This window comes from Chrysochloris asiatica, unplaced genomic scaffold (genome assembly GCF_000296735.1).
Source record: "Chrysochloris asiatica unplaced genomic scaffold, ChrAsi1.0 scaffold00211, whole genome shotgun sequence".
Taxonomy (NCBI): domain Eukaryota; kingdom Metazoa; phylum Chordata; class Mammalia; order Afrosoricida; family Chrysochloridae; genus Chrysochloris; species Chrysochloris asiatica.
The window spans coordinates 2737707-2748265 of NW_006408729.1; the positions used below are offsets into that span (position 1 = coordinate 2737707).

The following is a 10559-nucleotide window of genomic DNA, read 5'->3' on the forward strand; positions in this document are numbered from 1 at the left end:
AGGGTAGGGGGCGGGTTTCTGGGATATACCCTTTGGGTGGTTGATGATGCATGGAGGGGATTGGAACCATGGCAATGAGATGATATACGATGGAATGAATGTAAAATTAAAGTTCCCCCATGTAAACTACCATATAATTCACAATAAAACATTAAAAAAAAAAGAAGTATGGCAAAAGGATATTAGTCTGACATAAATTTTAAATTTTCTTTTTTTCAGACTGTGGAATAATAAACTTCATTGAATTTAGATTTTTTCCCCATTTTAATTATCATTTAAAAACATTTTTTAAAAAACCCTGAGTTGTACAGTGCCTCAGATAGTTTACTACACAAATATCCTTTTTGAAAACATGCTAGGACAGGCAGTGGCAAACTATGGTCCATGGCATGTTTTTGTTAATACAGTTTTACTGGAACACAATCATGTTCTTCCATGTATGTATGTCTATGTCTGCTTACTTAGATAATTGAAACACAGACTTTGCATTACCTACACGCCTAATATCTTTATTACCTGGCTCTTTTGAAAACAAAAACAAAACTTGCCAAATCCTGCCTGGGAAAAAGCAGTCAAACAAGAAGAGAAATAATTCCATGATTCTACTTTATGATAAGAGAAGTTAGCATCTGGAAGTAGCTTGGTAAAGTTTATGGTTGTCTGTTGTTAAGTGCCATCGAGTTGGTTCTAACTCATAGCTACTCTATGAACCTTGAGGTTCAAATTAACCTTTTGAAAGGGTGTAGATGTATCTTACAGAGCCACCAGGAATCCTGTGGTTGTCTACATAAAAATAGATACATAAATAATAAAAGGAGCTCTGGTGCAATGATTAAATGTTTGGGTGCTGATCTAAAGGTTGTTTGACCTAACCCCCCAAGTAGCTCACTGGGAGAAAAACCTGGTGATCTGTTAATGTAAAGATTGTTGTAGTTGTTATTGTCATCACGTTGGTCCCAATTCATAGTACCCCTACATAGGATTTCCAAGGAGAGGTTGGTAGGTTTGAACTGCCAGGTTTGTGGTTAGCAGTTCAGTGCTTACCTTACAGTGCCATGTTGTTAGGTGCCATCAAGTTTCTTCTAACTCATAACAACCCTAGACACAAAAGAACAAGACACGGCTGGTCCTTTGCCATCCTTACAAATTGTCGTTACCTTTGAGCCCCTTGTTTCTGCCAATTGGTGGTCTTCCTCTTTTTTATTTGACCCTGCATTGTGCCAAGCATAATGGTCTTTTCCAAGGACTCCAAGGTCCCTTCTGGTAACATATCCAAAGTATTAGAGACAAAGTCTCACCAGCCTCGCTCTAAGGATATTATGGTTGCATTCTTCTAAGACAAATTGGTTGATTCTTCTCACAGTCCATGGTACTTTAAATATTCTTCTCCAATACCATAGTTCAAATGCACAAATTTTTCTATAGTCTTCCTTATTTATTGTCCAACTTTCACATGAATAAGAAATTATTGAAAATAGCTTGGGCCAGGTCTGTCTTATTTCTCAAACTTTCATCTTTGCTCTTGAACATTTTAAAGGATCATGTGCAGCAGATATGTCTAATGCAATATGCTGTTTGGTTTCTTGACTGCTACTTCCATGGTCGTTGATACTGGATGAAATGAAGTCTTTGAGAACTTCAATCTCTTCTCCGTTATCAGGATATTTTTGTATTCTTTACATTGAGATGCAATCATCATTGAAGACTCTAGTCTTTGTTCTTCATCAGTAAGTACTTTAAGTCCTCTTCACTTCTAGCGAGTAAAGTTGTATCAGTTGTATATCAGAGATTGTTAATGAGTCTTCCTCCAATCCTGATGCCACATTCTTGTTCATATTATCCAATTTTTGGTTTATTTGTATAGCATACTAATCAAATGAGCATGGTGAAAGGATACAAGCCTGACACACACTACTCTTAATTTTAAATCATTCAGTATTCTTTTATTATTTTCTTTTTTTTTTTTATTTTGCTGTGAAAAGAAGCTTTATTGCTTACATTTGGTCCACATCTTGAAAGAACAGGGCCTCCAGGGTAGTGGCAATGCTGCCAATGTGGCTGCAGGGTGAGGTTACAGTGGAAGTTCTGAGGAGGGCAGGGGAAGACTGACAGACTCTCACAAATCGTCAGCCTCTGTAGGCCTCATGTCATACTTAAGAGTAAGCCTCTGGAAGAGATATTCACCTAGCCCTGCCTGAGAGCTGGCCATCCTGCAGAGGTTGGTCAGGTAGTTGCCCATCTTCTTGATAATTTTCTCCTCTTCATTGAGGAAATGGTTCTCCAGAAAGTCATAGAGGTGAGGGTCTGTGTAGGTAGCACATACAGCATGCAAATCCAGAAAGGACTGGTTCTTCTCCAGGGCCAGGGCAGCTTCCATTACATCCAGGGTTCTTCCCCACTCATCTTGGGGCAACTTCTGCATGTTATGGAAGTGCAAGGCCATCACACTGGTTTTCCAGTTTCAAGAGACACTCGGCACCCTTACACTTCTTCGTTGTCAACTCGCAAAAAGTGTCCCACGTCTTCCAAGGCCATATTGTCATGACTGAAACAGAAGCACAGAAAAAGATAGGTGTAAGAGGCCCACAGATGCAGATTGACCAAACAGTTGATGACGGCCTCTGCTTCATCAGAATAATTCTGATGGATCTGAGACCTCATGGTTGGTCAAAGATTTGAAGATAGCAACATACACACACACAAAATAAAAAACAGTGTTTAGTTAGTCCCGGTGACAGGGAATGGCCAGGACGATGGTCCCAGAGAAGATATTTTACCTAAAAAGGAGGTTTCAGGTAGTCTAAGGCTGGAAATGGGAGTCCTTGGTTCTGTCCTCTTCAAACAGTGTTTAAGGAGGAGACAGATCCATGACACTGTGAGGGAAGCTTCCCCTTGTTCTTTTCTAACAAGTCAAGTTATGTCAGCTACCTGTGGTTCTTCTTGGTCTATGTACAGGTTTCAAATGATCACAACTGAGTATTTTGGAATACCCATTATCTCAATGTTATCCATATTCTGTCATGATCTACACAGTCAAATCCATTTGCATAGTTATTAAAGTACAAGTAAACATCTTTCTGGTATTCCTTGCTTTCAATCAAAATCTATCTGATGTCAGTAATGATACCTCTAGTTCCATGTCCTTTTCTGAACCTGACTTAAATTTTTGTTATTTCATGGTCAATAGACTGTTGCAAACATTTTTAATTATCTTCAGAAAAATTTTGCTTGCATGTAATATTAATGATATTGCCCAATGATTTCTGTATTCAGTTGGGTAATCTCTCTTTGGAATGGGCACAGATATGGAACTCTTCCAACCGATTTGCCAGATCTTCCAAAATGTTGACATATATGAATGGGTGCCTCCAGCGTTGCATCAGTTTGTTGAAAATTTTCAATTTTTATTCTATTAATTCCTGAAGCCCTGTTTTACACCATGCCTTTAGTGCAGCTTGAATTTTTTCTGAGTACTATTGGTTCTTGATCATATGTTTCCTCTTGAAATGGTTATCATTTATTTTTGGTACAGTGACTCTGTATTCCTTCCATCTTCCTTTGATGTTTTCTTAATCATTCAATATTTTGTCCATTTACCAAGTTCCACTGAGTTGTTCATCCATAGTCACCCCATATAGGGATTCCAAGGAGTGGCTGGTTCAAACCACTGACCTTACAGTTCAAACCAATCTTGCTGTCTAGTGCTTATCCAATAGAGCTACAGCAAGACTCCATTTTGCCCATAGAATCCTTTAATATTGCCAGTGGAAGCTTGAATTTTTCTTTATGTTTTTCAGCTTGAGAAATGCTGAGTTTGTCCTTCCCTTTTGGTTTTCTAATTCTAGGTTTTGCATATTTCATTATAATACTTGACTTCTCTAGCTGCTCTTTGAAATTCTCTATTCAATTCTTAAACTTCCTTATTTCTGCCATTTTCCTTAGCTTCTCTATCCTTAAAAGCAAGTTTCAGAGTATCTTCTAACACTGATTTTAGATTTTCTTTATTTATTGTCTTTTTAATGACAGTTTGCTTTCTCCTTGTATGATGCTTTTGATATCATCCCACAACTCTCCTAGTCTTCAGTCATTAGTGTCTAATGCATAAAATCTGTTCTTGAAATGATCTCTAAATTCAGGTGGAATATAGTCAATGTCGTATTTTAACTTTCATGGACTTGTTTTAATTTTCTCCAGCTTCAAGCCTGAATCTGCATATAAGTAACTGATGGGCTCTTGCACAGTCAGCAACTGGTTTTGTTTTGGCTGATGATGTTGAGCTTCTTTTCTTCATCATGTCTTTTCAGAGATGCAGTCAATTTGATTCCTGTGTATTCCATGTGGTGAGGTACATGTGCATGGTTTCCTTTTATGTTTTTAAAAAAGGTATTTACAATGAATCAATTGTTGGTCTTATAAATTACTATCATGTGATCTCCAGAATAATTTTTACCACCAACGCCATATTTTCCAACTACTGACACTTCCTATTTATTTTCTACTTTCATTTTAATCACTTGTAATATGTGTATCTTCATTGCATGTTTGATTGATTTCAGACTGAAGAAGTTGGTAGAATTCTTCAATTTAATCATCACTGGCTTTAGTGACTGGTTCATAAATGTAAATATTATTGATATTAACTGGTCTTTGTAAGCATTTGGATGTTATCCTATCACAGACAGCATTGTACTCCAAGATAGATCTTGAAATGTTCTCTTTGACAATAAACATGATTCCAGTCCTCTTCAGTTTTTCATTCTTAGCATAGCAAACAATAGAATTTTCAGATTCAAAATGGTCAATACCAGTTCATTTCAACTCACTAATGCCAAAGGTATCAATCTTTATATGTCCTATTTTATTTTTGACAACTTCCAATTTTCCTTGATTCATACTTCATATATTCCATAATAAAACTATTTATAGATGTTTGCATCTTTTTTCTCTCTCTCAGTTTGACTTGTGCCCCTTCAGCAAATGTACATCCCCAAAGTTTTGCACCATTTATAACATGGTTAACTCTGTTTGAGGAGGTAGCTCTTCCCCAGTTATATTTTAATACCTTCCTACTATAAGGGATCATCTTCCAGCTCTGCAATTGACAATGCTCTACTATTCATATTTTTTTCATCTTTTGGCACTATACTGACAATGTTCTGCTGCTATTCATGAGGTTTTCAGTGGCTGACCATTCAGAAGTAGTCTGCCTCTACTTCCTAGTCTGTCTTAGTCTGGAAGCTTTGCTGAAATCTCTCCACCATGGGTGACTCTAGTGGTATTTAAAATAATGGTGGCATAGCTTCTAGCATTGCAGCAATATGCAGGCTGCCACAGAACAACAAATTGACAGACTTGAGGTAGACAGTGTCACATTATAGCCCTAGAAATACTATGGGGAATTTCTATTCTATCACATGGGGTTACTGTGAGTCTAAATTTATTCAATACCACCTAACAACAACAAGAAACTAAAAAGAGCCCCAAACCAGCTAAAACATATGTATACTGAAAATAAACCATAACTAAGTGGTACTGTAGGATAAGTACTAGGCTGCATGATTGGTTTGAAACAAAAGGTTGGCAGGTCAAACTCACCAACTGCTCCTGGGAATCTTTCTATAGGGTTGTTATGAGCCAGAAATGACTCAACATCACTTAACAACAACAACAAAATATTCCATAGGATGAGCACAGGATTGGGAAGAAAGACCAGAAGAGGTAAATTTTTGGTAAATTATTTGTTTTGTTTTATCAGTGTTGCACTATATAGATCTCTAAATTTGAACAGAACAACTATGCCAAAACTAAGATTATGCCATTTATATCATATGTAAAGAATCCTGGTGTGGCACAGTGGGCTAATGTGTCAGACTGCAAAGTCGTTTGAACTGCAAGGTCAGTGGTTCAAGCTTACCAGCTGCACCTTGGAAACCCTATACAGGGTCGTTTTGGGTCGGAATCGACTCGACAGCACTTAAAAATCATATGTAAACAAATCTTAGATAATTTAGAAATTACTTCTGTCCTTTACATTATGGAGTGGTGAAGTAGGGGTACGGAGACATGAGTTTTATGTTTTTCCACATGTAATGCATGGAGCTCTGGTAAAGTAGTGGCTACGAACTGGGCTGTTAATCTCACGGTCAGCAGTTCAAAACTATCAGCTGTTCCATTGGAGAAAGATGATGCTTTCTGCTCTCATAAAGATTTATAGCCTCAGAAACCCTGTACAGGGTAGCTATGTGTCGGAACCAATTCCACGGCACATAACAACAACAATAACAACAATGCATGGAGTACTGATGTGGTAACATATTGGGCACATAGAAAGGGCTGTTGCTAGCAGGATGCTAGAAAACTCACAAAGCTATTTATTTATTTATTTAGAAGCATTGCCTTTCCCTATTTCACACGAATTTTCTCATTGACTATCAGCTGCCCTTTTTGTTTAGCTGTTATGATGTAGGATAAGCAGTAGACTGCTAACTGCAAGGTGAGTGGTTTAAGCCCCTTTCAGGAACCCTATACAAGTTTAACATGAGTTGGAATTGACTCAGTGGCACTTGAAAACAACAACAATAAGGCTTAAAAATGAGACAGGAAGCAAATAGCTATCTGGCTATCATAAATTATTCCTAGAAGAAGTGTAACCAGAATGGTCCTTAGGATCCAGGATGGCTAGACTTTGTCTTTCATATTTTGGACATATTATCAAAAGGGATCTCTGCTATTCTTATTCTAGTCAATGCTGCAAAAGACCTTTTAAAAAAGTTGAAGAGCAAAGATGTCAGCTTGAGGACTAAGGTGCACCTGACCCAAGCCATGGAGTTTTCAATAACCTCATATGCATGAGAAAGCTGGACAGTGAATAAGGAAGATCTTAGAAGAATTGATGCCTTTGAGTTATGGTGTTGGAGGAGAATATTGAAAGTACCATGGGCTGCCAAAAGAACCAATAGATCCGTCTTGTAAGAAGTGCAGCCAGAGTGCTCCTTGCAGGTTAGGATGACCAAACTTCGTCTCTCATGCTTTGGACATATTTTCAGACAGGAGCAGTCACTGGAGAAGGACGTCATGTTTGCTAATGTGGAGGGTCAGAGAAAAAGAGGAAGAACCCCCAACGAGATGGATTGGCCAAGTGGCAGCATCGATGGACTCAAGCGTGGCAACAATAGTGACGCTGGCCCAGGATTGGGCAGCGTTTCGTTCTGCTGTGTATAAGGTCGCTATGGGTTGGTACCAACTCGATGGCACCTAACAACAACAACAACATGGAAGGATCAGTCCTTGGAGAAGGACATTATGCTTTACAAAGTAGTGATTCAGCATAAAAGAAGAAGAAGCCCCCCTCCCCCAATGTGATGGATTGTCACAGCAATGGGTTCAATTGAACAACAATTGTGAGAATGATGCAGGGCCACACATGGTTTCCTTCTATTGTTCATAAATTCACTATGAGCTGGATTCAACTGGACCTCACCTAACAACAAGGACTGGAAGTATAAAAATAGACCAGCAGAAGAATTATCTATCCAAAGGTAGGAATGAAGAGGTGAAAATTTAAGAAAACTTGATAAATAGAATTATAAAGCAATCTCTCTGAAGCAAAACTAAGTGCTTATGGTAATTACAATAAATATAAATGCCTAAAACTTATTTATCCAAAGACACAAATGCTCAGATTAGATTTTAAAATACCTATTTTTAGGTAAAGGACCCAAATGATTAGATCTCTTAGGAAACATAGACAGGGCATAGCAGTTGCCAGGTGATAGTTATTAGGGTGCTTTTTTTCTAATGAGTTAATTATTCAGAATCAAAGTAATGTCCAATATCATTCAGTCAGAGGAGGCCCTCCTAAGGCTTTACTTTCCAGTTAATGACTTGTTTCAGCACTCACTCTGCTTTGGAAAGTCTTAATATCATTCTCTTTTATGGAAAACTCTTTGCCTTACTAAAAGTAAAACTTAATGAAATAATACTGAATACCTTGGTGTTGAAAATGAAATTTTGATTAACTAGTTCAAAACCATATTTGTTAGAAAAAAGCTTTTGGTTTCAATTTAAAGATCATTAAAATGTGTGTAGAGTCACACAGAAATTTAGTCAGTCTCACAGTTAGTCTTAAGAGTTGACTAGATAATTATGAAGAATAGAAAGCTATAATCTGTTGAATTCTTATGTACATGACTATTTAAATCTACTATAGTAGATTTCTTCTATAAACTTGATTCCATTCTACTTAACTCTTTGTCACTACTAAATGTGATGTACATTTGTTCAAGACAGGAAGAACTTAATACTTCACCTATTTCTATGATTAAAAACCATATGAAGAGTTCTCCTGCTTCTATGACTACAAACTACATAGATACGTAGATAGGTTGGTAGATTCATAGATCAATAGATACATTGATAGAAAGATCAATCCATTGATCAATTGATAGATAGATAGATAGATAGATAGATAGATAGATAGATAGATAGACAGAAGGAATGAGAAACACACACTGGGCAAAATGTGATTGGACAATTATTACTAATTTTCTTTAATTATAGTAAAAATAAGTACCTGCTTTATAAATGTATCTAAATGCTAGATTATAAAGTCACACAGAGGACACATTCTGTTTTTATGAACTTGTGAAACTAAAGTCTTCCTAAACAGTACTCACTGAGATTGACAGAAATTTTAGTCCGTTATGTTACTGTTTTATGTGTATGAATGCTCACACTCCAGAATTGTAGAACTTAACTATTTTGCTGCACCTGTACTGTTAAAGGAAAAGAATGATAGCATTCAGGGAGCAGCCACATTATAGTAACCATTTCAATAGTCTATTCATCAGCAAAAGGTTTCTGTAATTATATAATTTAACCTCTGAATTTTAATGAGAACTGGAAGCTATTAAAATGTGAAAAACTAATTTTGTGACTTTAAAAAATACATTTATCTAGAATTCAAGGCCAAATATTTTTGTAATTGTTGGTTATTACAATGAAATCAATAAAGCGGAAGATGTGTATCTATAAACAAAGAAGAATTTGCAAGTCAAATCCATATTACACTTAGCTATTGAGCAAACATCCTATGTCCGACATTAAGTTAGGTGAAGCCTAGGGAAATGTTGGGAGACAAAAGAAGAACTAGAAAAACTGACTGCTGAAGAAAAAGCATGTGTTGGCTTAAAGTGTTTTTAAGCTGATTTAACTTAAGGGAGATTCTGAAGAGAAAAGAAGTCATGAGGCCCTCTTGGTTATATGATCAACATTTAGCACAGCTTACTAAGGGATACTGCTGAGGATTAATAGCTATAAAATGTCTAACTCAGTATTGGCTTATTATTATAAACTATGGTTAGCTCACTGTACTAAAAAAATGAAGCATTTAGTCAGAAATAAAAACAAGAGTGAGTTTAGTACCTTATTTATTTTTTTACAAATATTTATGGTATTGTTTTGTCATTTGAAAATAAAGATGTTTTTCAAATGTTAGGCAATTAACTTGTTTTGGAGTAAATCCCTGCTTTCAAGTAGTTAACATTTTATTTGTGGAAACAGGGAGACAAACAATTACATATAGTATACAGGTATGTTTGGAGGATTGGAGGGTTTACAGCTGGGTGAATTTGTAGGAGAATCCAGAAATCCTCTGTTTTCTAGTTCAAGACGCTAAGGTGTTCCTGGAGCTGCCATCTTGGGAAAGAACATCTTGATTGTATCAGGATTGATATCGAAATTTAAAGTGACAGTTTCAACATAAAATCAAATAGCCACCACTTGTCTGTCTGTCCCTCCAATCCTCCAAACATAGCTGTATACTATATGTAATTGTTGCTGTGATTCTGAGGGCTATGCCACCGGTATTTTAAATAACAAGCAGTGTTAGCCATGGTGGACAGGTTTCAGGTGAGCTTCCAGACAAAGACAGACTAGGAAGAAAGAGTGATAAACTACTTCCGAATCACTGGTCACTGAAAACCTTATGAATAGCAGAGAAACACTGTCAGGTACAGAGCCAGAAAATGAGCTCCTCAGGTTGGAAGGCACTCAAAATGTGACTGGGGAAGAAAAGCCTCCTCAAAGTAGAGTTGACCATGATTATGTGAATAGAGTTAAGCTCATGGGAGAAAAACCCACAGAACCTTCATTTGCTGATGGGCCACAACTCAAAATGAAGAGAAACAACTGTAAATATCCATTGAAATTCGGAATATGGAATGTACGAAGTATGAATCTTGGAAAATTGGAAGTTGTCAAAAATGAAATGGAATGCATCAACATCGATAACTTAGGCATTAGTGAGCTGAAACGGACTGGTATTGGCCATTTTGAATCTGACAAACACATGGTTTACTGTGCATGGAATGAAAAATTGAAAAGGCATGGTTTTGCATTCAGTGTCAAAAAGAACTTATCCAGATCAGTCATGAGGTACAATGCTGTCTATGATAGGATAACATCCATGCACCTACAGGGAAGCCCAGTTAATACCACTACTATTCAAATTTATGCACCAACCACTAAAGCCAGTGAGGATGAAATAGAAGAATTCTACC

At 36.9% G+C, this 10559-nt stretch overlaps 1 pseudogene; it reads right to left on the reverse strand.

Annotated features, from left to right (window-relative positions):
- Positions 1 to 2116: 2116 nt before the first annotated feature.
- LOC102813982 lies at positions 2117 to 2661 on the reverse strand (annotated as a pseudogene).
- Positions 2662 to 10559: the final 7898 nt, after the last annotated feature.